This window comes from Macaca thibetana, chromosome 2, assembly GCF_024542745.1.
Source record: "Macaca thibetana thibetana isolate TM-01 chromosome 2, ASM2454274v1, whole genome shotgun sequence".
In the NCBI taxonomy this organism is placed as follows: Eukaryota; Metazoa; Chordata; class Mammalia; order Primates; family Cercopithecidae; genus Macaca; species Macaca thibetana.
Genome location: NC_065579.1, coordinates 180,592,394 through 180,618,631, shown reverse-complemented (window position 1 = coordinate 180,618,631; position 26,238 = coordinate 180,592,394). Strand labels below are relative to the sequence as shown.

At 34.2% G+C, this 26,238-nt stretch overlaps 1 long non-coding RNA gene across 1 annotated transcript in view; it reads left to right on the top strand.

Moving 5' to 3' along the window:
* Positions 1-11,861: 11,861 nt before the first annotated feature.
* Positions 11,862-26,238, top strand: part of LOC126947889 (uncharacterized) — a 159,562-nt gene continuing 145,185 nt past the window's right edge. Inside the window, exon 1 of the long non-coding RNA XR_007723241.1 lies at positions 11,862-12,200. This is a non-coding gene — a long non-coding RNA (uncharacterized LOC126947889). The remainder of the gene's footprint in view (positions 12,201-26,238) is intronic.

The window sequence follows — 26,238 nt, the reverse complement described above, 5'->3', positions numbered from 1 at the left end:
TCTGATGAATGAATTCAGTAAAGTCTCAGGTTACAAAATCAATGTGCACAAATCAGTAGTATGGCTATACATCAACAATGACTAAGTTGAGAATCCAATCATGAACACAATTTTTTTTACAATAGCTGCAAAAAATAAAATAAAATACTTAGGTATATGCCTAACCAAGGAGGTGAAAGATCTTTACAAGGAAAACTACAAAATGTTGCTGAAAGTAATCATAGATGACACAAACAAATGGAAATATATCCTATGCTCCTGGATGAGAAGAATCAAAATTGTGACAATGACCATACTGCCAAAAGCAATCTAAAGATTCAATGTGATTCCCATCAAAATACCATCATTGTTCTTCACAGAACAACAACAACAACAAAATGCTAAGATTCATATGGAACCAAAAAGAGCCTGCATAGCCAAAGCAATACTAAGCAAAAAGAATGTATCTGGAGGCATCATATTACCTGACATCAAATTATGTCACAAGGCTATAATTACCAAAACAGCATGGTACTAGTCTAAAAATAGACACATAGACCAATGGAACAGAATAGACGACCCAGAAATAAAGTCAAATACGTACAGCTAACTTATCTTTAACAAAGCATACAAAAACGTAAGTTGGGGAAAAGGCACCCTACTCTATCAATGGTGCTGGGGAAACTGGGTAGCCACAGCTACCATAGAAGAATGAAACTGGATCCTCATCTCTCACCTTAACCAAACATCAAATCAAGATGCATCAAAGACTTAAATCTAAGGCATGAAACCATAAAAGCTCTAGAAGGTAACATCAGAAAAACCCTTCTAAAAATTGACTTAGGTCTAAGACTTCATGACCAAAAACCTAAAAGCAAATACAACAAAACAGAGATAAATAGATGGGACTTAATTAAACTAAAAAGTATCTGCACGGCAAAATAAATAATCAGCAGAGAAAACACACAACCCACAGAATGGGAGAAAATCTTTGCAAACTATGCATCTGACAAAGGACTAATATCCAGAATTTATAAGGAACTCAAATCAGCAAGAAAAAAACAATCCCATCAAGAAGTGGGCTAAGTACATGAACAGACAATTCTCAAAAGAATATATATATATGGCTAACAAATGTATGAAAAAGTGCTTAACATCACTAATCATCAGGGAAATGCAAGTTAAAACCAAGATGAGATACCACATTACTCCTATAAAAATGTCTATAATTAAAAAGCCAAAAACGATGGAAGTTAGAGTGGATGTGGTGAAAAGGGAGCACTTTACTCTGCTGGTGCAAATGTAAATTCGTAAAACCACTGTGGAAAACTCTATGGAGATTTCTTAAATAACTAAAAGTAGAACTACCATTCACTCCAGCAATTCTCGCTACAGGGTACCTACCAAAAGGAAAAGAAGTCATTACATGAAAAAGACACGTGCACACACTTGTTTATGGCAGCACAATTCACAATTGTAAAGATATGGAACCAACCTAAGTGCCCATCAACCAAGGAGTGAAAAAAAAATGTGGTATATATACACCGTGGCATATTACTCAGCCATAAAAATAAATAATAACAATGTCTTTTGCAGCAGCATGGATGGAGCTGGAGGCCATTAGCCTAAGTGAAGTAACTCAGAAATGAAAAGCCAAATATTATATTTTCTCACTTATAAGTGGGAGCTAAGCTATGAAGGCACAAAGGCATAAAAATGATATAATGGACTTTGAGGAATCAGTGGTAGGGGGAAGGTTGGGAAGGAAGTGAAAAATAAAAGACTACGTATTGGGTACAGTGTATGCTACTTGGGTGACAGGTGCACCAAAATCTCAGAATTCACCACTAAAGAATGTATCCATGGGCTGGGCAAGGTGGCTGAGGCCTGTAATAGCAGCACTTTGGGAGGCCAAGTTAGGCAGATCACTTGGGTTCAGGAGTTCAAGACCAACCTGGCCAACATGGTGAAACCCCATCTCTAGTAAAAATACAAAAAAAATTAGCTGGATGTGGTGGTGCACACCTGCAATCCCAGCTACTCCAGAGGAGGAGGCTGAGGCACAAGAGTCACTTGAATCCAGTAGGTGGAGGTTGCAGTGAGGCGAGATGGTACTACTGCACTCCAGCCTGGGTGATGGAGTGAGACTCTTGTCTCAAAAACAACAACAACAACAAAAAATCCTTGTAATCCAAAACCACCTATACCCCCACAAAACTATTGAAATAAAAATAAAATTTTAAAAAAGTAAAGTACAATAACAATTAGAGATTTCATTAGATAGGGATATCTTTATTATTAGACAGAGATATCTCTATCATTAGATAAAGAATATCAATAGATACAATTAATGTTCTTCATGGCAAGATAGTATAACTTCTTAGCTTATCTTTTCACCATATAAAAATTATTTGCATATTTACTAGGGGCAAATATTCAGGTTAACATGTAACTTTTGAAAGTCTAAGACATTAATTATTAGGTAATAGCAGTCAAACAATGGCATAGTGTCCTAGAAAAGAAAAAAACATTCAGTGGCTCTAATAAACAATTCTTCAGTATGATACTGAAAGGAGCTGCTGTCATTCTTTTTGCCTTATTTTAAACTTTTAGATAATTCATCTTACAAGAAGTATGTCCCCATGTTGACTAGAAAGAGAAAAATATACAAGACAGAGAAAAGCCAAGGACTGGAAAATAGCAATGTGTTTGGAGAACAAGTAATTTACTAATGATTGTGTATAAAATGTTAGATGCAGAAGAGAAGGTTGGATAGTTAGTATCGAAAAGCCACTTGTAAAATAAATAAAATTTAAAAAGCCCCCTGTGTGCCTGGCTAGGTAAGAAGTTTAGGCTTTATGTAAATATTAAGTTGTATCGTTTATGGGTTTTAAATAAAGATGAATACAGTTTTAGAGAGAATAGTGGAGAGCAAGGTAGCCCTGAAGGGAAATAGACTGCAAAAACTAATCTTGCATCTTTGTTTAGATCCATGCTTCTCTAGATTTAATGTGCATACAAATAAATCACCTTGGGGAACTTGTCAAAATTCATTTTTGTATTTAGTAGATCTGTGATGGTGCCTAAGATTCTACATTTCTAAAAAGCTCTCAGGTAATGCCCGTGCTGCTGGTTTATGAATTACACATGGAGTAGCAAGAATTAAGATCAGCACTGTCTAACAGAAATATAATGTTTAGTGGCCATGTTCCAAATAAGTAAAAAATTAAAATTAATATAAAAATAGATTTTATTTTATCCAATATATTTAAAATATTAGCATTTCAGCATGTTATCAGTTTTTAAAAGATTGGTAATCAGATATTTTGCATTCTTCCCTTCATACTCAGTGTCAGATATCCAGCATGTCTTTTATATTTACAACATACTTCAATTCAGACTCTAAGTTTTCACTGGGAATATTTGATCTGCATTTTGCACTTCGATTTTATAAAACTTACCATTGAAAAAGTCTTATGTATGCAAGTTGAATGACACATACTCAAAATTTGGGTGATAACTGAATCAAATTTCCTTTTGGGAGTTTAAATCAATTAAAATTAAATAAAATTAAATATTTGGTTTCTCAGTTGCGTTAGCCACATTTCAAGTGCTCAGAAACCAAAAAAGAATACTGCAGGTATAGATGATAAGAGTCGAACAAGTACAATAGTGCTATGCTATAGAATTAAAGTGGTACATTAAGGTAAGAAAGTGTAAAGAATAAGTCAAAAAATACTCAAAAATGTAGTGAAAAAAGCAGGAGACAGTCCTTATTTAATTCTTATAGCTCAAGAGAGCCTATTGCGTACATTTCTTCCCAATTCCGTATTCAGTAATGTTACAACGATAGCTTGAATTTGGCCAAGATGAGTGTATTTACAACATAAATATTAGCAAATGCTCCCTTTCCTCTTCCAGAACCCATTGTTAAACATTACCAGCACATCACTAGAGTTCAGATATCTGAGGGATCAGATTTGTTTATTCCCATTTTCTAAAATTTAATAGGTTTTCATCATAATAAAATCCATAAAATCCTATAATATCCTACATGATCTGGCTTTAGTCTACCTCTCTAAAACCATCTACATTATGATATTAGATTACTTTGCTCTTCCTTCAATATGCCAAGCATATTACAACTTACAAATCTCATCGCTTGTTGAACATTCTCCCTACCTATCTGTGAATTTCATTCTAATACATATCATTTGCTCAAAGACTCAAATTCCTGAAAAGCCTTCAGAAACCACCAGTTCTTCCTTACCAATTAGTGATTAACTATCTCTATACTTGCTTTATTTTTCTTCCTAGAATTAAACACAACCTGAGATAACATATTTTTTAAAATTTGTTTATCTATTTCTTGTCTGTCTCTGGAAATGTGAGCTCTTTGAGAACTTACTTGGTTTTGTTCTGATGCCTCAAGCTCCTAGAGCATTGCATGATACCAATGGCATTCAATAACAATTTGACACGTGGAAATAACTAAATAAATGAATTTACTTAAGTAGGACCTATAATCCATGGATTTGGTAAAAGATTGGCTATGGGGTCTAAAGGAGTAGGTAGAGCTAAAGGAGTAGGTAGTTTCCCAGCTTTGATTGTTAAGAAGGCATTCAGTAAATAAGATAATAAACACAATAGGAAGAAAAAATGTGGACATGAGTATTACCAGTTCATCTTTGATCATTCTGGGTTTAAGTTCCTATGGAAACTACCAATAGAGAAGTCAAATAGGACATTCAATATGCAAGTCTGAATTTTGGGAAAGAGACAAAATCTCTGAGATTTGATAACTATTTCTTACAGGTAGCACTTAAAAATCATGTAAGATCACGTAGAAAGTTGATGACAAATGAAGATAAGAAAGTTAAGTGTGAAATTCTGTACAACACCAAAAGTAAGGTGGCAACTAGAAGTAATAAACATGTAAGAAAAAGTCATAAAACAAAGAAAATACCAAAGCAGTATAGAATCCAGGAGACAGTCATAATTTATTCTTATACAATCAAAAATGCCATTTTTGCCTTACGACAAATGTCAGGCATTATAATATGAGGTATTCAAGCAGGGATAAGATAGAATTCCTGCTAGATTTCAGAAGAAGGACGGGGCAGAAAATACCCATAATTAATCTGAAAGACTTACTGGTTGAATAACGGTTTAGAGTACAGGATGAGGCTGGGTATAAATCCTTCTGACTTAGCCCTCTTTTCCCCACAATCAACAGAACTTCTCAGGCCTTCCAACCTGTGAGTCCTGAATGAAAGAAAAAGTCTAAGTGGTAAAACTAGAGAATTAGGGTGCCTGAATATCTTCTGTAGGATCTTCGTCTGAAAGATATAACAGAAAATGACAGTGTCAAATCAATGTAGGACTTGAGGAACAACCAGTGATTACGTGAGTGAGTCAGATGATTCCCTGGAGCACCAAAGTCCAAACTCGGAGAGCACTGCTGATTAGACAATTGAAGAACTACTGCAGCAGAACTTACAGGATCTCAGGAGACCTAGCAGAGGGTGTCAGAGCCATGACAAGAAACAGGATTTTATGAAATATAGTCCTCAGATCACTTTTGATCTTGGGAACTATGTGGAAGCTCTGCAATTTGGCAAGTAGGTTCCATTCATTTATGCAACTCAGGACCAGCCCAAGCTGTTAAAATGATTTTCACAGGTCCATACATTTGATAGGAGTCAAAGCAGACATTTGGGCTCTGTCACAATATTTTTAACATCTGGAAATATTTTTTAAAATAAAAGTTTTTGCATATCTGTTAGAAGTAATTGGTCTAAAGTGTGGAGTCCTATCTGTTTCCAGATGCCCTTATCAGTCAGATTTGGACACCCTTATTGGTCTGATTTGTCTACTTATTGGCTCTACAATAAGATGGTGATTTATTCTATTCTTATATAATTTATTCTTATATGTTATGCCTATTCATTTTTGTAACTTCATACCTGCAAATAGTGGTTGCTTAATGTATATTTTTTGAATCTTTAAAAAAAAAAAAAAAAAAAAAAGATTTGTTCTGTTTATACCTGTAGAGAACTAGCCAAGAATGTCTCGAGGGGACTCCTCAGTGGCAAACTGAGATACAACCCACAGCGATGTTGGAGCTGATATAAATTCAATCTGAAATTGCATTTTTCAACTGAAAATGGGAAAAAATTAAATTTAAAAATTCAGAATAAGTGAATACTGCCTTTAACTTGAATCACTAAGCTATATATTTTTTTTAATGTCTACATCTGTACATTCACTTGGGAGTACTCTGGTTATTATAAAAAAAGTCTGTCAGTTAAAGCAGAGATCAAAATACAAATTGTAACACACAGAAACGTTACATGAATTTGTTTCACTCCCTGGAGAACTTTAGGTTCATAAAAAGCAATGAATGGATTACATAAAGACATAAATATGCTCCTGCATTTTCATCTCTGACAGATATATTCTTATTGCAATGCAGTCTTTAAAACTACACCACCTTGGGCCATGAGCTCATCAGAGCTCTCAAGCTCAGTGGGGTCAAATCTGGTTAATGTTTGGAAGGGTGAGCTCCAAGGAAAATCCAGGTGCAAGAGGATATAATGCTAGTAATTCAATAGATGACATGGTTTCCTTTAAGTCACTAATAAGCAATTCTCCCTTAAGGCCATTATCAGACACCATGCTACTGGAGGTTTCTTTGTAAAGATTTAATATATGTGGACATTTAAGATCTCATAAATTCTTTTATATTCTCTTTATTCTCTTGATAATCATTCCAAACTTAACATTTTTTTCCAAATTTTGTGGCAAGATATACATAAAATAAAATATGTCATCTCAACCATTTTTAAATGTATAATTCGATGATATAATACATTCATATTTTGGGCAACCATCACAACCATTTATTTCTAGAACTCTTTATTTTGTAAAGCTGAGACTCTATACCCATAAACAATACTTCCCCATTCTCTCTTTTTCCAGCCTGGGGCAACCACCATTTTACTTTCTATTTCTATGATTCTGATTATGTACTTGATAAAAGCAGAATCATACAATGTTTGTCTACTAAGCATAAAGTCCTCAGGATTTATTCTTTTCACAACAAATGTCAGAATTGCCTTCCTTGTTTTTTTTTTTTTTTTTGAGATGGACTCTCGCTCTGTCACCCAGTCTGGATGGTACGATCTCGGCTCACTGCAACTTCCACCTCCCAGGTTCAAGCAATTCTCCTGTCTCAGGCTCCTGAGTAGCTGGGATTACAGGCATCTGCCACCACGCCCAGCTAACTTTTGTATTTTAGTAGAGACAGGGTTTCACTATGTTGGCATGTTGGCCGGGCTGGTCTTGAACTCCTGACCTCAGGTGATCCTCCCGCCTCAGCCTCCCAAAGTGTTGGAATTACAGGCATGAACCACCATGCCTGGCCAGAATTGCCTTCCTTATTAAAGCCGAATAATATTCCATTGCACATGTATACCACATTTTGCTCATTCCTTCATTCGCTGATGAACATTTGGGTTTCTTTTACATTTTAGCTGTTGTGACTAATGCTGCTATGAACATGCATATACAAATATCTCTTTGTAACCCCGCTTTCAGTTCTTCTGCATATGTACCCAGGAGTGTAATTGCTAGATCATATGATAATTCTACTTTTAAGTTTTTGATAAGTGGCCATACTGTCTTCTATATCATTTTATGTCTCCACTAAGGATGCAAAGGGTTTCAAATTCTCTACATCCTCACCAACACTTAGTTTCTGTTTTTTGTTCGTTTTTTTTTTTTTTTTTTTTTTTTTTTTTTGTCTTATGATTGTTTTATAGTAGTCAGCCTAATAGGTTACAAGTAGTATTTCATTATGTTTTTGATCTGCTTTTTCCTAATGGGATGCTGAGCATCTTTCCATGTGCTTATCGGTCATTTGACATCTTCTCTGGAGAAATGTCTATTCATATCTTTTGCCCATTTTTGAATGATTGTTTTCTATTGTTAAGTTTTAGAGTTCTCTTCATATTTTGGATATTGACCCTTATCAGATGTATGATTTTAAAATATTTTCTCCCATTCTGTAGATTTTTTTCTCTGTTGATAGTATCCCTCAATGCACAGAAGTTTTAAACTTTCATGAAGTCAAGTTTGTCTATTTTTTCTTGTTATATGTGCCTTTGCTATCATAGCTAAGAAAGTGTTTACAAATCCAGTGTCATGAAGCTTTTGCCCTTTATTTTCTTCTGAGTTTTCTAGTTTTTGCCTCATGTTTAGGTTTTTAATCCATTTTTGAGTTAATTTTTGTATATGGTGTTAAAGATCCAACTTTGTTCTTTTGAATATAGATATACAATTTTCCCTGCACCTTTATTGAAAAGACTGTCCTTTCCCTCATTGCATGGTCTTGGAGTCCTTGATGAAAAGCATTTGACCATTTATGAAAAGGTTTCTTTCAGGACTCACTTTCTTCTTTCTTTGTTCTATATGTTCCTCTTTATGGCAGTACAATACTGTTTTGATTATTGTAGCTTTATACTAAGTTTTGAAATCAGAAGTTGTTAGTCATCCAATTCTGCTCTTGTTTTTCAGTACTGTTTTGTGTATTAAGGATTCCTTAAGATTGCATGTAAGTTTCAGGAGGTCTTTTTCTATTTCTACAAAAAGTGTCATTGGGACTTTGATAAATATTGCATTAAATTTATAGATTGCTTCAGGTAGCATTTACATCTTAATAATATAAAGTCATCCAATCAATGAAAATCAAATGTGTTTTCATTTATTTACGTCTTATTTAATATCTCTTAGCAATGTTTTATGGTTTTCACTGTACAAGTCTTACAACTTCTTGGTTAGTTCCTAAGTACTTTATTCTTTTTGATGCTATTATAAAGAGAACTTTTTTTACAATTTTCTTTCTTTTCAGCTTATTCATTGTTAGTGTACAGAAATGCAATAGATTTTTTTTTTGTGTGGTGACTTTGTATCCTGTTACTTTGCCAATTGTTTTCTAGTTCTAACCAATATTAATGTGGACTCTTTAGGACTTTAACACATAAGATCACATTATCTGCAAACAGAAATGATTTTATTTCTTCCTTTTCAATTTGAATGCCTATTATTTCCTTTTCTTGCCCAATAGCGCTGGCTAGACTTCCAGCACCATGTTGAATAGAAGTGGTGAAAACAGGCATCCTTGCTTCGCTCCTGATCTTAAAGGAAAAAAAAAACATTCAGTCTGTCCCCAAAAAGTGTGACGTTCTCTTGGGCACTTGGGTCACTTCCACATTTGAAGGGTTGAAGGGTTTCAATTTCTCCACATTTTCAACAACAGTGAGATTTTCATGTATGAATTTTGTTATGTTGAAGTGGTTTACTTCTATTCTTGGTTTGTTGATTTTTTTAATAAAAGGGAGTTAAATTTTGTTAGTTTTTTTCTTGTATCGTGATATAATTATGCATAGTTTTTGTGCTTCGTTCTGTTAGTGTGGTCTGTTACATCAGTTGATTTTCGTATGTTGAGCCCCATTTATAGTCCAAGAATAAATCCCACTTGGTAATGGTGTATAAATCTTTTAATATTCTTTGAATTCCATTTGCTAGTATTTTGTAGAGGATTTTTGCATTAATGTTTATAAGAAAATTAGCTTATAGTTTTCTTTTCTTGTAGTATCATTGTCTGGCTTTGGTATCAGGGTAATGCTGGCTCCATAGGATGAATTAGAAAGTACTCCCTCCTCTTTTTTTTTTTTTCTAATTTTCTTGGAAAAGCGTGAAAAGAACTGCGGTTAGTTGTTCTTTAAATATGTGGTAGATTCACCATTGAAGCCATTAGGTCCAGAGCTATATTTTATTTTTTGTCCGGAGATTTTTTTTTTTATTTACTGATTTAATCTTACTATTTATAGATCTATTCAGATTTTTCATTTCTTTTAGTCATGGTAGGTTGTGTGTTTCTAGGAGTTTGTCCATTTCATAGAGGTTATCCAATTTCTTATTATACCATTGCTCACAGTACTCTCTAATAATGTTTTTTATTTTTGTATAATTTGTAGCAGTGTCCCAGCTTCATTTCTGATTTTAGTAATTTGAGGCTTCTCTCTTTTTTCTTAGTCCATCTTGCTCAAGATTTGTCAATTTTGTTGATATTTTTAAAGAACTAAACCCAACATAACTGACTGATGGGGGTGATTACTTGCTAGGATGGCTATTTTTATGTCAACTTGACTAAGTCAAAGAGTTCCAAGATATTTGGCTATGTTATTCTGGGTGTGTCTCTGAGGATGTTTCTGGATAAGATAAATATTTGAACTGGTGGACTGAGTAAAGCAAATTGCCCTCTCTACGTGGGTGAGCTTCTTCTAATCCACTGAAGGCTAAACAGAACAAAAAGGCTAAATAAAGGAGAATTCATTTCCTTTGTCTTAAATGTCTTCCAGCCAGGTCATCAATCTTCTCCTGCCTTGAAACTTAGACTCAGATGAGAATTTTCACCATCAGCTTTCTTGTTTCTCAGGCGTTTGGACTCAGACTAAAACTATACCATCAGCTCTCCCAGGTGTCTGTAGCTTGCCAGTCTTGGAACTTCTCAGCCTCCACAATCATGGGAGCCAATTTTTTATTGTAAATCTCTTTCTATATACAGAACTGATTGCTTCTGTTCTTCTGGGGAACCCTGACTAACACACATATTATATCTACCTTAGCACACCCAGTAGTTCTGACATTCCTACTTTATTTAATGTGGGCCGTTACCTTCTTAAATTTCCAAAAGCCATCTTGGCAAAATGTTAGCGCCCTCTCTGACAATCATTTCCAGGGAGATTAGCTTATTCTAGGAGAGAATTTCCTATGTTAAATATTCCTTTATCAAACATTATGTTCTGCCTCAGCAATCCTGCAACCTTCAACTCTATCTACTGCTACCCATACCCTCCTAGCTTTGACAATGAATATTGGCTAGGCCACAGTTTTTTGGGGTATAGTTCCTTTCCTATCTTGGCAGGTTCACCACTTCTTGGGCCTGTAAATTATTGAAGGTGCATGACTTGACCTACTAGTTGATCTGGGGACAACACGGGAAGGCGAGTATGGATTTTGAGGCAGGTTCATGTTGCATATTTTCTTCAAGCAAGAGGTACACTAGCCTTTAATAAGGACTGAACTATATGTCCAGAGAGTTTAGGGGATTTAAAAGTTTTAAAAGCAAAGTGTCTTTTTCTTTTTCTAATTTTTGTCTGCTTTGATTTGGAAGTTCTCTGTGTATCATTAAGGCCTCAACTAAAGCTTTGACCTTGGCATAGAAGGCTTGAGGAATTGATAATTTACATTTCTGTACGCCCCTCTATTGCTTTTATTATTAACTCCTAAGCCTGGACTTTAGTTTTTCTGCATGCAAGAGATAAAGAACTTTCTAAAATCCTGCCGAGGAGGCCATCTACCATTCACATTTTCCATTTACTTGGTGATTGCATCCTCAGGCTGTCATTCACTATACTAGTGGGACAATGATACTTAACAAAGCCTGTCTAATTCCATTGTTGTCATAATTAATAAATTTTCTCAAACCTTCACCTTACTGAAATTTTACAGATAATCTATCCTAATTGGCTATCAGTAAAATTTTAACAATTGCACTGCTACAATACACCGGGGCAATTAGTGTTCTATCCACTACAAAAGTAAGGGCATTCATTATTAGTTGACCAGCAGTTGGTCTACATCTCACATCTCACTTTAGAATCCACTCTCTTGGACTAATCTAGCACTGGTTGTCTTACGTCAGATTTCCTGGGATATAGATTTTGAAACAGAGTTTTTCATGTAGAGCCTTTACCTAGGGATGCCAATGATATCAACAATTCTGGAGGAGTCAAGGAAGAAATGTACACTGCAGGGGCCTTTGAAAACAGTATGCTGAGAATAGATAGGGCTCAAGGACAGTATCTCCAATTGAACTTTTAATGAACTCCCGTAGGCGCCAAGAAGGCGGGCAGATAAGGAAGAGCACAGAAACAAGGAATTGAGTAGAAGGTTACATGTGGGAAAAGAAAGTTTGTTTTGCATTGCATTCTTTCTGCTGACGTGGGGTTTATGGAGTATAAATAAAGTGAGGCGGAGGCTCTGAGCGCGGCCGCCATGTTCTCTGTGTGTCTTTGTCTTTTGTGTGTTCTTGCAGTCTCCACCACCCCCAGCACGGACCCCAACAAGTGGCACAGCGAGCAGGGTCAGCACGGGTGAGTAGGGGAGAACAAGAAGGGGAACCCCCTAGGGACGGGTAAGGCTCGGATATTGTTAAGGGGAACCTTCTTAAGCTTTCATTATGGGAATTCCATCTCTCTGGCCTCAGAATATTTATGGCTGTTTCAAGGACTCTTGCTGTCTATAGGAGTAGAAGTGAAAGAAAAAGACTTTGAAGTGATTGTTTGCCCATGTTGAACAACATTGTTACTGGTTTCAGTATCAGACTAAAGTGCAGCTGAATCGCAGAGAATGGTTACAGGTAGTAAAAACTCTGCTTAGAGCTCTCCAGTTAGGGGATATTATGCCTCTAAAATTGTGGACCTTGTGTGACTCTATCACTCAGACATTAGAGTTACTTGAGACTGATTCAGAGTGTGGTAATGTAGCCACAGGAGGAAAGGTATCTGAGGATTTGGAAAAAAAAATAAATCTGAAATGAAGCCCATTTGTGCCAGGATAACAGAGGATGAGGGGGGTAGCAAAAGGGGGAGAAGAGAAAAAGCCAGCTCTTCCTTCTTCTAAGGGAAATTCTGACATGCAGTGTATTATGGAAATGCTTCAACAAATATTACAGATATATTCTTCTAATTCACCTTTGCGAGCTTTCCCTGTTTCTTTTCCTTCTGCCCTGTTAAAAGAGGATTTTCCAGTGCCTCCAACCCCCCGGCTTCCTTATCTTTACCTTTGTTTGGCAAAGTTGAAGCCCTGTTCACATCAGACATACTTTAAATTTATACTAAACACCTGTTTAATATGTCAAAACCAGTGTATATGTATATCTTGTTGTTTGTTAAAATATTATGAGTATTTCAATAGTCAATAAATAAGCACATTAATATTAACTATTAATATTAATATAGTATTAATAACCCCAGCTAGGAAATTGTTATGTTATAGGGGTGCATAGGTTCCACCAATTTACACTCCAAACAGAAGTTGAGTATTCAAGCTGCTTAACACATTAAGTACCTCTTGATATTTTCTGTGTTTTTAAATTTTAACCATTGTATTGTGTATGTAATGATTCTCAATTTGGTATTAATATACATATTTCCTAGTGAGTAATGATGTTAGACATATAGGTTTATTGTCATTTCTTTGTTCTGCTACTTTTGGTTGGGTTATTTGCCTTTTCTTATTAATATGTTGAGATTCTTTATATTTGGGGATATGAGTATTATTATATATTATATATACTTTTAATTAAAAAAAAATTTTTAAGGAGCTGGATCTGTTTCCAATTATTTGTGCTTCTTTTGCTCCTAATGCTCAGTTTTCAAATGGTGGCAATAATGTCCAATTTAATGCCTTACAAATTAAATTTTTAAAAAGAAATGAAAGCTGCCATTTCTAACTATGGACCTCAATCTCCTTTTATCCTTGGTCTTCGTGATATTTTTTCATCAGAAAATTTGATAATTCCTATAGACTGGAAGACTTTGGGGAAGGCTTTTCTTGATCGTTCTCAGTGGTTACAATTGCACAGCTGGTAAATGAACAAGGCACATGTACAGGCTAGGAAAAATGTTATGTGTTATCCCCCTGGACCCACTGAGGAACAACTCACAGGCACGGACCCCAACAGTACACAGAGTAACAGAAAAGAGGCCTCAGCAAATCTCGTGAATGTCCCTTTAGAGTAACGCCCCTAGGAATAGTAGACTAGATTTTTATGTCCCTGTGTCGCCAGTCTAGGTGTTATCAAACTTTTTTTCTATAAAAATCAAGCAGTAAAACTTTTAGACTTTGTTCTATAATGATTAAGTAGAAAATATTTTAGGCTTTTGGGGTCACATTCATTCTCTGTCACATATTCTCTCCCTCTTCTTTTTCTTTCTTCCTGTATGAAAACACTTAAAAATGTTAAATTTATTTTTATCTTTTGAACCCTATAAAAGCAAAGTTGGTGTGTGGCCATATTTTACTTATCTGAGAAAAGTCAACAAGTATGTGCTTCCTTCAGGAAGGGGATGTGACGTTGAGTTACTTAGTTCTTGTGAAGCTGAATAAATTCTTGCACAAAGACTCATCTTGGTTGTTCAATCTTCAACACTTATAGAAGCTGTGGGTAATGAGTAACCCAATCTTGATTAGAGAATTTACATGATACATCATTAAATCTAGTCTCCATGAGAGCTCTATTCTAGCAAGAGAAATAGACAATAGACCGTTAAATAAATAAGTGCATAATTATGGCCAGACGTAGTGGCTCACGCCTGTAATCCCAGCACTTTGGAAGGCCAAGGAGGGTGGATCACTTAAGGTCAGAAATTCGAGACCAGCCTAGCCAACATGGTGAAACTCCATCTCTACTAAAAATACAAAAAATTGCCAGGCGTGGTGGCATGTGCCTGTAATCCCAGCTACTCGGGAGGCTGAGACGGGAAAATCGCTTGAACCCGGGAGGTGTAGGTTGCCGTGAACTGAGATCACACCACTGCACTCCAGCCTGGGCAACAGAGTGAGACTCCATCTCAAAATATAAATACATTCATACATACATAAGTATGAAGTTATAAATGCTCTGGAAAAAATAGAGAGCAAAGTAAGGAGGATCAGATATAGGAGATAGGTTTCACTTACATAATATAGTTGGGCAAACATCTTTAAGATGGTTAAGTATGTGATTTTAATAAAGACACAATTAAACTGACATATTAAATCTATAGTTTGAGGTGTTTTGATAACTGTATACAGTTGTACAAATACCATCACAATTAAAATACAGAACACATCCATTATTTCCTTTCTGCCAAAATTGCCTTTTGTCTCTGTAGACCATCCTTTTGACCCATCCTAAGTCCTTGGCAAACACTGTCATGTTTTTTCTCCCTATAAAGTTTTGTCTTTTCCAGAATGCATGTAAATGGAATCTTGTAGTCTTCTGCCACTTAACACATGCTTTTGAGATTCATCCGTGCTATTTTATGTATCAACAATTTATTGTTTTTTATGGCTGAATAATATCCTATTAAATGGATGTACCACAACTTGTTTATCTAATTACCAGTTGATGGATATTTGGGTTGTATAAGTTTTTCCTTTTTTTTTTTTTTTTTTTTTTTTGCTGTTAAGAATATAGCTTATATGAACAATTGCATGCAGGTCTTTATGTGCACATTTTCATTTCTTTCAGGTAAAATACCTTGGACCAAAATAGAAGGGTCATAAGTGTTTTACGTCCATAAGAAACTGCTAAGAGTTTTCGAACATGAGTATCCAATTTTGCATTCCCAGCACCAATATCTAGTTGCTCAAATTCTGAGCATCATTAAGCATTGTCAATCTTTAAAAATTTTCACCATTGCAGTGGTTACATGATATTTCAGCTACGACTTTCATTTGCATTTTCTCAGCAGATTCTCAAGTGCTTTTTAGCCATTTGCATTTTCTTAATGCTAAAGATGTCTGCTGAAACACTTTGCACATTTTATTATTGCTTTTCTGTGCTTTTATTCTTGAGTTATAAAAGCTGTTTACATATTTTGGATGCAAATCTGGCATTTGATATGTGTTTTGCAAATCGTTTTTCCAGTTTGTGACTTCTCTTTTCCCTTTACCTAACAGCAACTTTCAAAGAAGAAAAGTTTTTAATGAGATGGAGATGTGTGTGTGTGTGTGTGTATATATATATATGTGTGTGTGTGTGTATATAAAATATATATAATATATATATTTTATATATATATGTATGTGCGTGTGTGTGTGTGGCTTATGCTTGGTTTTGTCCCAAGTAACATCTGCCTAGTGCAAAATCACACACACACACACACACACACACACACAAATCATAATTTTTTAACTCCTGAAGTTTTATAGTTACAGCTCTTCCATTTGGGTGGATGGTTGCTATCAAGCTTTTTTTTTTTTTTTTTTTTGAGGCGGAGTCTCACTCTGTTGCCCAGGCTGGAGTGCAGTGGCTGTGATCTCGGCTCACTGCAAGCTCTGCCTCCCGGGTTCACGCCCTTCTCTTGCCTCAGCCTCCCCAGTAGCTGGGACTACAGGCCCCCGCCACCACGCCCGGCTAAATTTTTGTATTTTTTTAATAGAGACGGGGTTTCACCATGTTAGCCAGGATGGTCTCGATCATTAGCCAGGATGGTCTCGATCTCCTGACCTTGTGATCCACCCGCCTCGGCCTCCCAGAGTGCTGGGATTACCGGCATGAGCCACTGCGCCTGGCCATCAAGTTGGTTTTTATATATTAACATCTAATTTTTAAATGCTGTTTGTTGGAAGACAAGACTTCTACAACTGAATTACATTGGGACCTTTGTAAAATAAATGTGTGGTTCTATTACCAGACTATTTTTTCTATTTTATCTATATATATGTCTATTTTTATGTCTCGACTACTGCCTCTTTTACCTTTATGAGTTTGTATGTGTGTATTCAGGAGGATGGTATGACTACTGATGTGAAGGTAGAGTATATTTTAAAGCAATATGGTAAGATTTATTTATTTATTTATTTGATTATACTTTAAGTTCTAGGGTACATGTGCATAACGTGCAGGTTTGTTACATATGTATACTTCAGCACACATGTTGGTGTGCTGCACCCATCACCTCGTCAGCACCCATCAACTCATCATTTACATCAGGTATAACTCCCAATGCAATCCCTCCCCCCTCCCCCCTCCCTGTGATAGGCCCCGGTGTGTGATGTTCCCCTTCCCAAGTCCAAGTGATCTCATTGTTCAGTTCCCAACTATGAGTGAGAACATGCGGTGTTTGGTTTTCTGTTCTTGTGATAGTTTGCTGAGAATGATGGTTTCCAGCTGCATCCATGTCCCTACAAAGGACATGAACTTATCCTTTTTTATAGCTGCATAGTATTCTGTAGTGTATATGTGCCACATTTTCTTAATCCAGTCTGTCACTGATGGACATTTGGGTTGATTCCAAGTCTTTGCTATTGTGAATAGTGCCACAATAAACATATGTGTGCATGTGTCTTTATAGCAGCATGATTTGTAATCCTTTGGGTATATACCCAGTAATGGGATGGCAGGGTCATATGGTACTTCTAGTTCTAGATCCTTGAGGAATCGCCATACTGTTCTCCATAATGGTTGAACTAGTTTACAATCCCACCAACAGTGTAAAAGTGTTCCTATTTCTCCACATCCTCTCCAGCACCTGTTGTTTCCTGACTTTTTAATGATCGCCATTCTAACTGGTGTGAGATGGTATCTCATTGTGCTTTTGATTTGCATTTCTCTGATGGCCAGTGATGATGAGCATTTTTTCATGTGTCTGTTGGCTGTATGAATGTCCTCTTTTGAGAACTGTCTGTTCATATCCTTTGCCCACTTTTTGATGGGGTTATTTGTTTTTTTCTTGTAAATTTGTTTGAGTTCTTTGTAGGTTCTGGATATTAGCCCTTTGTCAGATGAGTAGACTGCAAAAATTTTCTCCCATTCTGTAGGTTGCCTGTTCACTCTGATGGTAGTTTCTTTTGCTGTGCAGAAGCCCTTTAGTTTAATTAGATACCATTTGTCTATTTTGGCTTTTGTTGCCATTGCTTTTGGTGTTTTAGACATGAAGTCCTTGCCCATGCCTATGTCCCGCATCTCCAAGACAATCCTAAATCAAAAGAACAAAGCTGGAGGCATCACGCTACCTGATTCAAACTATACTACAAGGCTACAGTAACCAAAACAGCATGATACTGGTACCAAAACAGAGATATAGACCAATGGAACAGAACAGAGTCCTCAGAAATAATACCACACATTTACAGCCATCTGATCTTTGATAAACCTGAGAAAAACAAGAAATGGGGAAAGGATTCCCTATTTAATAAATGGTGCTGGGAAAATTGGCTAGCCATAAGTAGAAAGCTGAAACTGGATCCTTTCCTTACTCCTTATACGAAAATTAATTCAAGATGGATTAGAGACTTAAATGTTAGACCTAATACTATAAAAACCCTAGAAGAAAACCTAGGTAATACCATTCAGGTAAGATTTATTTATTTAGAGATATTATCTGACAAAAATAAAGCAATAATATACATTCAATAGAAGTCCCAGGCACGTGCATTTTTCGTCATACTTTAACATTAAAATTGAACAAGGTAGGCTAGATATATACATAATTTCAAAGTAAGAATTTTTAAGCATAAACCTTAGTATTATTCACAAACAGGTTTTAACTGTATCAGAATGACAACATTCCTTACCAATGCTTTCTTACATTAATTCCTCAAGTATTTATTGAAATTTAGATATTCACTGCATTGTGTTTGAAGATAGAACTCTAACAATGATTCATCTCTGTCCTCAAGGTTTTTAGAGTAGTAAGAAAATATATGCATATATCATAAAAATGTGTGGTAAGTACTGTGAGCATGTAATCTTTGCACTGAATTCAGAAAGGCTATTCAAAGAAAAGACGCTAGTGTTAAATTCAAAAGAATAAGTATAATTTTTTTCTAATCAATCACTAGACTAAATTTTATTGGTTGAAGGTGAAAGGTTTGCATATTTTTTGTTTTGTTTGTGTTTTTGAATCCCCTGAAGTGCAGTTTTATATCTGTCATTCACAGTACATAGTGACAACAAAGATGAGTTAGATGCTTTCTTCAATAAATTCCTAAAAATATAGTGTTCTATTCCCTTTAAATGCATAAAGATTGGTCAAGCAACTTTTTATCTTTATTTTAAAAATGAGTAATAGAAGATTGATACCTACTCACCCTGGACCTAATAAATATTCAAACCCAGTACTATCTGGTTAATTATTTTATCAGAAGATATTTCAGAAGCTCAAAAAATATATGAATGCGTTATCCAGTGTGGCTTTATCTTGAGTAGTAATTTATACTTTGGTAAGTTCCGCCTGCCTTTAGATGACAATGATGATGATATAGTACAAGGAAGCCACGATTTATCACAAATGATACACACAGTGAACTACTGGAGAAGCACAGAATAAGATGAAAAGGATCCAAGGATTCCTCTCTCATTATATTGAGTCTTAAATATTGTTTCAGTTTTCCCTCCTAGTCTACCACTGCCACTTAGTAAATTATTTAAATGGCAGGGACTGGACATAATATTCAAAAACTAATTGTGGTTACTGTAGGATGTGAAAGATAGGAGAAAGGAAAGGATAGAGAGAGATTGGTTAACTGATACAAAATTACAACTAAATAGAAGGAATAAGTTCTGGCGCTCCATGGCTCTATAAGATGAGTATAGCTAATACTAATGTATTATATAGTTTCAAAAGCTTGTAGAGATTTTGAATGTTCCCAACATAAAGAAATGACACATACTTGAAATGATGGATATGCCAATTACACTGATTGGATCCTTAAACATTGTGTACATATATCAAAATATCACACTGTGTTTCATAAACATGTACAATTACTATATGTTAATGAAAAATAAAAGAAAAAAGAATACACTTTGGGGATTTACACCTTTCACTAAAAAATAAAAACTTAATCATGGCCTAAAAATTTTTAAGACATTGTAGGAAACTGTTGCCCAATGCACTAGATAAATATGATGTTCAGAACTCACATCAAATTGCCATTCTCTCTTTTTTTGTTAATATTTTAAAACACACACCGGGGCCTATCATGGGGAAGGGGGAGGGGGGAGGGATTGCATTGGGAGTTATACCTGATGTAAATGACGAGTTGATGGGTGCAGCACACCAACAAGGCACAAGTATACATATGTAACAAACCTGCACGTTATGCACATGTACCCTACAACTTAAAGTATAATAATAATAAATAAATTTAAAAAAAAAGAATATTATACCACCTTTTATATATAGTAACCTTGTAAGAGTAAACTATATTTGTTCCTTCCTAGTGCTTACGAAATTGTTGTAATTCACTTGGTTCCTACATGTTATGTATCTCACACATATCTATTTTTGTTTTAAGCAGTCAGTTATATATCAAAGGGATTAAAAATAAGGAAAAGTATTAAACTTAAAAAAGAAAAAAAAAGACATCCTCCAATATTTAAGCTCTACTTGGTACTTCACCTGAGATGATTATAATGAATTCTACACTATCATAGCATATAATAATGCAACGTGTGCTGAATGTGAAGAAAATCCTCTAGATTTTTGCTTTGCCACATTAAAATAGAAGAAATCCATCTCACATGACCCAGCAATTCTATTCCTAGTCATTTCCACTCTGGAGAATCTTTCACAAGTATCTATATAGAAACATTATAGGACTCTTTATGGCAATTTATTAATAAAAATATTATCAATCTAGGTATTAAAAATAATGAATAAATTACAGTATATTCATAAAATGAAATACCATCACTTAGAAAAATTTTTCTTAGTAAAAACGTTAACATTTCAAACTAATAAACATGATTTAAAAATGTAATTGTCTTGAGTAAGTACTTGAATAAGTCTGAAATTAGTTTCATAAGTGAATTTTAAAAGAAACTGATACATTTAGAGAACTGATTATATCTTCCACCATGTGTATGTTGCTGCAGGGAATTCATAAGAAATATACTTTAAAAAATTAAATTGGTAAGAAGACTTCCATAAGTAAAGTGCTGTTATGCATATGAAGTAAATGTTAAAAATGGAAATGACACATATAAAGTAAGATAGCCAATAATATAGGTATAAAAACAAAAGAAAGATTTAAATTATTGGAACAAAGTTTCAAGTTATTTTTATAACTCAGAATATAACACATTTTGCTCTTCATAAAAACATCCATCATCATATTTAGTTCCTGTTGGTTTTAAAAGTTCAGAGAAATTACAATATTGATTGAAAGATACTATGATCAATGAAAAATAAAAGAATACCACCAAAACAGACATCCATATTAACCTAATAATAAATGTTAAAAAACACTAAATTGCAATAGAAATATAAGTGCTTTAGGCAAAAGAGGACAAATGAACTCAAAGAGTGTGAACACTATTTTTTGAAAAAAATAACTATTGGTTACTGTTTAGTTGTCAGATAGAATGTTAATTTCTAAGGTGAATTATAGAATTAATTAAAACAAATCCCTACTCTCAGAAATGTACTGCCCAACAGATGTGAAAACTATGTAGAAATAATTGGATTGAAGAAAACTATTTTTTGAATAATGAGAATTGATACAAATAATGCAAACACTGTTTTAAATACACAGTTGAAACCAAAAGTTTAACTGGTATTCAGGAAGTAGTAGATACATGCTATCAGGATAAGCTGTCACTCAAGATGACATTGATGACAATGTTATGATTTTATTCTACAGTTGATTATCATAGGTTATAATGAGAAATCAGGGAAAGAAGCAAAAAGAGGGCAGCTCTAAAGATATCATTTCTGTATTGAGTTAATAGAGTGAAAACTGGAAATCAACTCAAGAAATAAGAACAATTTTACTTTTACTTTCATTTATATTACCTCAATGATATGATCTAATATTTCTAATGCTACTTAATATACCTAATATTTCCAAAGACAAATTTTGTTTTCTCTAAGAATAATTTAAGATATTAAAATTTTTTTAAATGGTTGTTCAGATTTTTCTAAATTTGGTATGTTATATATCAAAAAATACTGCAAGAGATTTGGATTAGAATTCCTGTGACCCATTACTGAGAAAGAAGATAAGAAATGTATTTTCATGTTGAGAGAAATACTGTAAAATTGATGTGCAAAGGAAACTGTGCCCTCACTGAATTTTAAGTAAGTTAAGTAAGTTAATTTTTCTTTGTTGCTTTTTTAAGCAACAAAGGAAAATTACTGACAGATAAAATGCTTTTCTTTTTCTTCGTTTGGCAAAAAAACTTTCTTTTTCCTTAATGACTATCACTTTTCACCTGATAACAACTATTTCGATTATAGATACACTGGTAAGTAAAACAATGGTAACCTGTCAGCTGTATGCAGAGAAATTATAAAAGGTATCTGGCTAAGGGTGGAACACGTGAGGAAAATGTTGGAAGAATATTTGTTGAATGAATGAAGAAAAAAAATCAATGAGCTCATTTGTCCTCTCTTGCCTAAAGCACTTATATTTCTATTGCAATTTACTGTTTTTTAACATTTATTATTAGGGTAACATGGATGTCTGTTTTGGTAGTATTCTTTTATTTTTCATTGATCATAGTATCTTTAAGTCAATATTGTAATTTCTCTGAACTTTTTAAACCAACAGGAACTAAATATGAGAATAGTTGTTTTTATAAAAAGCAAAATGGATTATATTCTGAGTTATATAAATAACTTGAAACTTTGTTCCAATAATTTAAATGTCTTCTGTTTCTATACTCTATATTATTTGCTATTTTACTTTATATGTGTCATTTCCATTTTTAACATTTGCTTCATATGCATGATAGCTCTTTGCTTATGGAAAGCTTCTTTCCAATTTAACTCTTTAAAGTATATTTCTTATGAATTCCCTGCAGCAACATACACATGGTAAGATGTGGAGAAATAGGAACACTTTTACACTGTTGGTGGGACTGTAAACTAGTTCAACCATTGTGGAAGGCAGTGTGGCGATTCCTCAAGGATCCAGAACTAGAAATACCATTTGACCCAGCCATCCCATTACTGGGCATATATCCAAAGGATTATAAGTCATGCTGCTATAAAGACACATGCACACATATACTTACTGCAGCACTATTCACTATAGCAAAGACTTGGAACCAACCCAAATGTCCATCAATGACAGACTGGATTAAGAAAATGTGGCATATATACACCATGGAATACTATGCAGCCATAAAAAAGGATGAGTTCATGTCCTTTGTAGGGACATGGATGCATCTGGAAACCATCATTCTCAGCAAACTATCGCAAGGACAGAAAACCAAACACCGCATGTTCTCACTCATAGGTGGGAATTGAACAATGAGAACAGTTGGATACAGGAAGGGGAACATCACACACTGGGGCCTGTTGTGGGGTGAAGGGAGAGGGGAGGGATAGCATTAGGAGATATACCTAATGTAAACCACGGGTTAATGGGTGCAGCACACCAACATAGCACATGTATGCATATGTAACAAACCTGCACGTGGTACCCATGTACCCTAGAACATAAAGTATAATTTTAAAAAATTCACTTATAAAACTAATTTCACACTTATTCAAACACTTACTCAAGACAACTACATCTTAAAATAATGTTTATTAGTTTGAAAATTTAACATTCTTACTAAGAAAAATTTTTCTAAACTAAGATTAAGTCAGCTATTGAATATGTGTTTTTTATATGTTATTTAAGTAGAGTTTTATAATAATTATGTAAGGTTGACAATATTATTCCATTTTTTACATAAGAGAAAGAGAGATTCTGATGTTAAGTTACTTGTCTAAAGGTTCCTCTTTATAAGTAAAGTTAAGAAATAAACATGAGGACAAGGAAATCAAGATCTCTTTTCCTACAACCAAGGAAGAAATATAATTGAATTACCTATATATCTCAAATAATAATGTGCTCATTTCATACTCAATATCATGTAAACCTGATGATAGTATAGTAAATACTTTTCAACTTTATTTTGCTGATAGGTAAGACATATCGTAGTGGTAAAACAAACTCTAGAAAGCAAAAGTCAGCTCAATTTATTCAAAAAGTAATTAAAAGATTAACAGAACATTCATTTCCCTCAGGTTGGCATGATTTCATTTCTGCTTTTATTTCTATTTTCATCCTGATGATCAATCATGTTATGCACATCAACCTGTCAAAATGTGCTGTATTAGCAAATCTGGAATGCTTTACTCATCTTGCCCCTTGAAGCCCACACGTTTTAATAGAACAAGCAAACTCAAGTTGGTATTTGTAGGGAAGGAAAAGCAGAAGAGTACATCACGATCATCTTGCTTTGATATTCTTTATGATTTTTTTCTATTGGTCACAAATGTGTTTGGTGATCACAGTAACTGCTTTGTTCAATCAAAAATTTTCAGAATTCTGTATGGAAACATATGTTACAATTTTAACCAAAATGAGAAGGAAACATGCATTTTTTTATTATGTAAATCCTACAATGACTCACCGCAGTCTGTAATAAACAACTGATGTAAGCTCCTCTTTAGTTAGGAAGAAACAGTCTTGCTCATTCGACATTTCCTCTGTCTGTAGTTAAACTCTTTCAAGTTCATTTCTTTCATGCTAACAGTTTATTTTACTTCTTCAATAATTAGTAACTTCTGTCAGCAAATGAAAGAATGGAACATACAAATTCCCAAAAATGACAATAATTCACTAAATATTCAAAAGTATTAACACAAAAATATTTTCTAATCACTTGGAATATTTACTAAGATTATCTGTTAAGATATTTAGAGCAGTTAAGCTGGATTCTTCTGCAAATATCAAAAGACCTAATCAAATACAGTCTTAAGAGTAAAATTTAATTCTTATAGATAATAAAATTTATTGGTTTATATAACAAGAATTCTGAAGAAAGGATGGATTCAGGTTGGCTAATTTTGCATCTTAATGTTTCCCGTCAATGTCATATGGCTGCAGAAATTCTAACCATCATTATTTTACTCAGCAACATCCAAAGGCACAACAATTGGGAGAATCCTTTATCTACATCATTTTTAAAATGAAGAAAACTGTATGGGAAGTGCTTCAGCAAATATCTCCTTACTTTGTATTTGTCAAGTTTGCATCACATGCTCACAACTGAAGCAATCACTAGCAAAGGGAAAAGACTTTTGTGAATTGCTTATTCCTTGGTCAAATTAAAGCCAATGAATGAATAAAGTCTGGCTTCGGCTATCAAAAAATAAGGGAGATGGATACAGAGATAACTTTGGATAGGCAAACAAAAGTTACTGCCAGTCCTTTTGTGATGCTAAAATCTCGAAAGCACTTTCTTCTACTTTTGTAATGTGTATTATCAAAGATAAAACCTAAATTTATTGGTTCTGCTAATTCCACAAAGACAATTAATTTGCCCCCTCTGACTGTTATTCTGTAATTGTGATATCCTGAGGAGTCTGAACCATGATCACGTTACCATTTGGTTACTAGATATAAACATATATTGAAAATAATTAGAAACATGACAATGAGGTAGAAAATGAACTGTTAAGTTGTGGGTTTTGTTTTTTAGATAAATAAAACACAAGAGGGAAAATAATATGGCAATGGCATTATATTTACACAAAAAAAAGAGATTAATAAGGGTTCAGGCTATGGAGGAAAGCTTTCTAGAGCTAGACATTGTGCCCCATAATGAAGTATAGGTGGATTTTAAATAGGGGAATTGCAAAAGTGAAGTTTTGATACTGATGAAAGTAAAATGAACCGATACATGGAAACAGGGAGAGCTTAGTAGATGGAATCTAATTTGAAGTTAGTGGAGAGTTAGGAGCATATGAGTCTTGGGCACAAAAGTCTGAATTTGAAATCAGATGTTCTCTAAGTTTAAGATCAGAGTTCAAGATAACTTCCATATTGCTATTTTTTCAAATCAAATCACATGTTCCTATGGAAAGAATGATGGTGAAGTATCAGCTACTAGTAGGTGATCCATACATACAAGTTCCTCTTTTCCATATATATATATATGTTTTTGCATACATATATACATATGCACACATATATGTATATGTATACTGTGTACACATATATGTAATATATAAATATATGTAATACATACTGCAGAGAATAAATATATACATATACACAAATGCAATACATATATACAGACATATATAACATCTGTAAAAATATATAACATAGGTAACATGATACCCATATATGTATATATATTTAACATATATGTAAATATACATACATGTAATATATACATGCATGCATGCTGCAGAGGATAAATATACATGTAATATATATGTGATTATATATATATAAAACACACATCTATATATAAAACACATTATATATGTAATCTTATCTATAGCTCTAGGTCCAAAACTTTGAGTATCTCTTGGCACACAAAATTCACAATAAATTTAAAAACTGAGACTCAGGTGAGTTAACTATCTCAGAAATTTGTTGATTTAAAATCCATGTGCAGAAATCTTT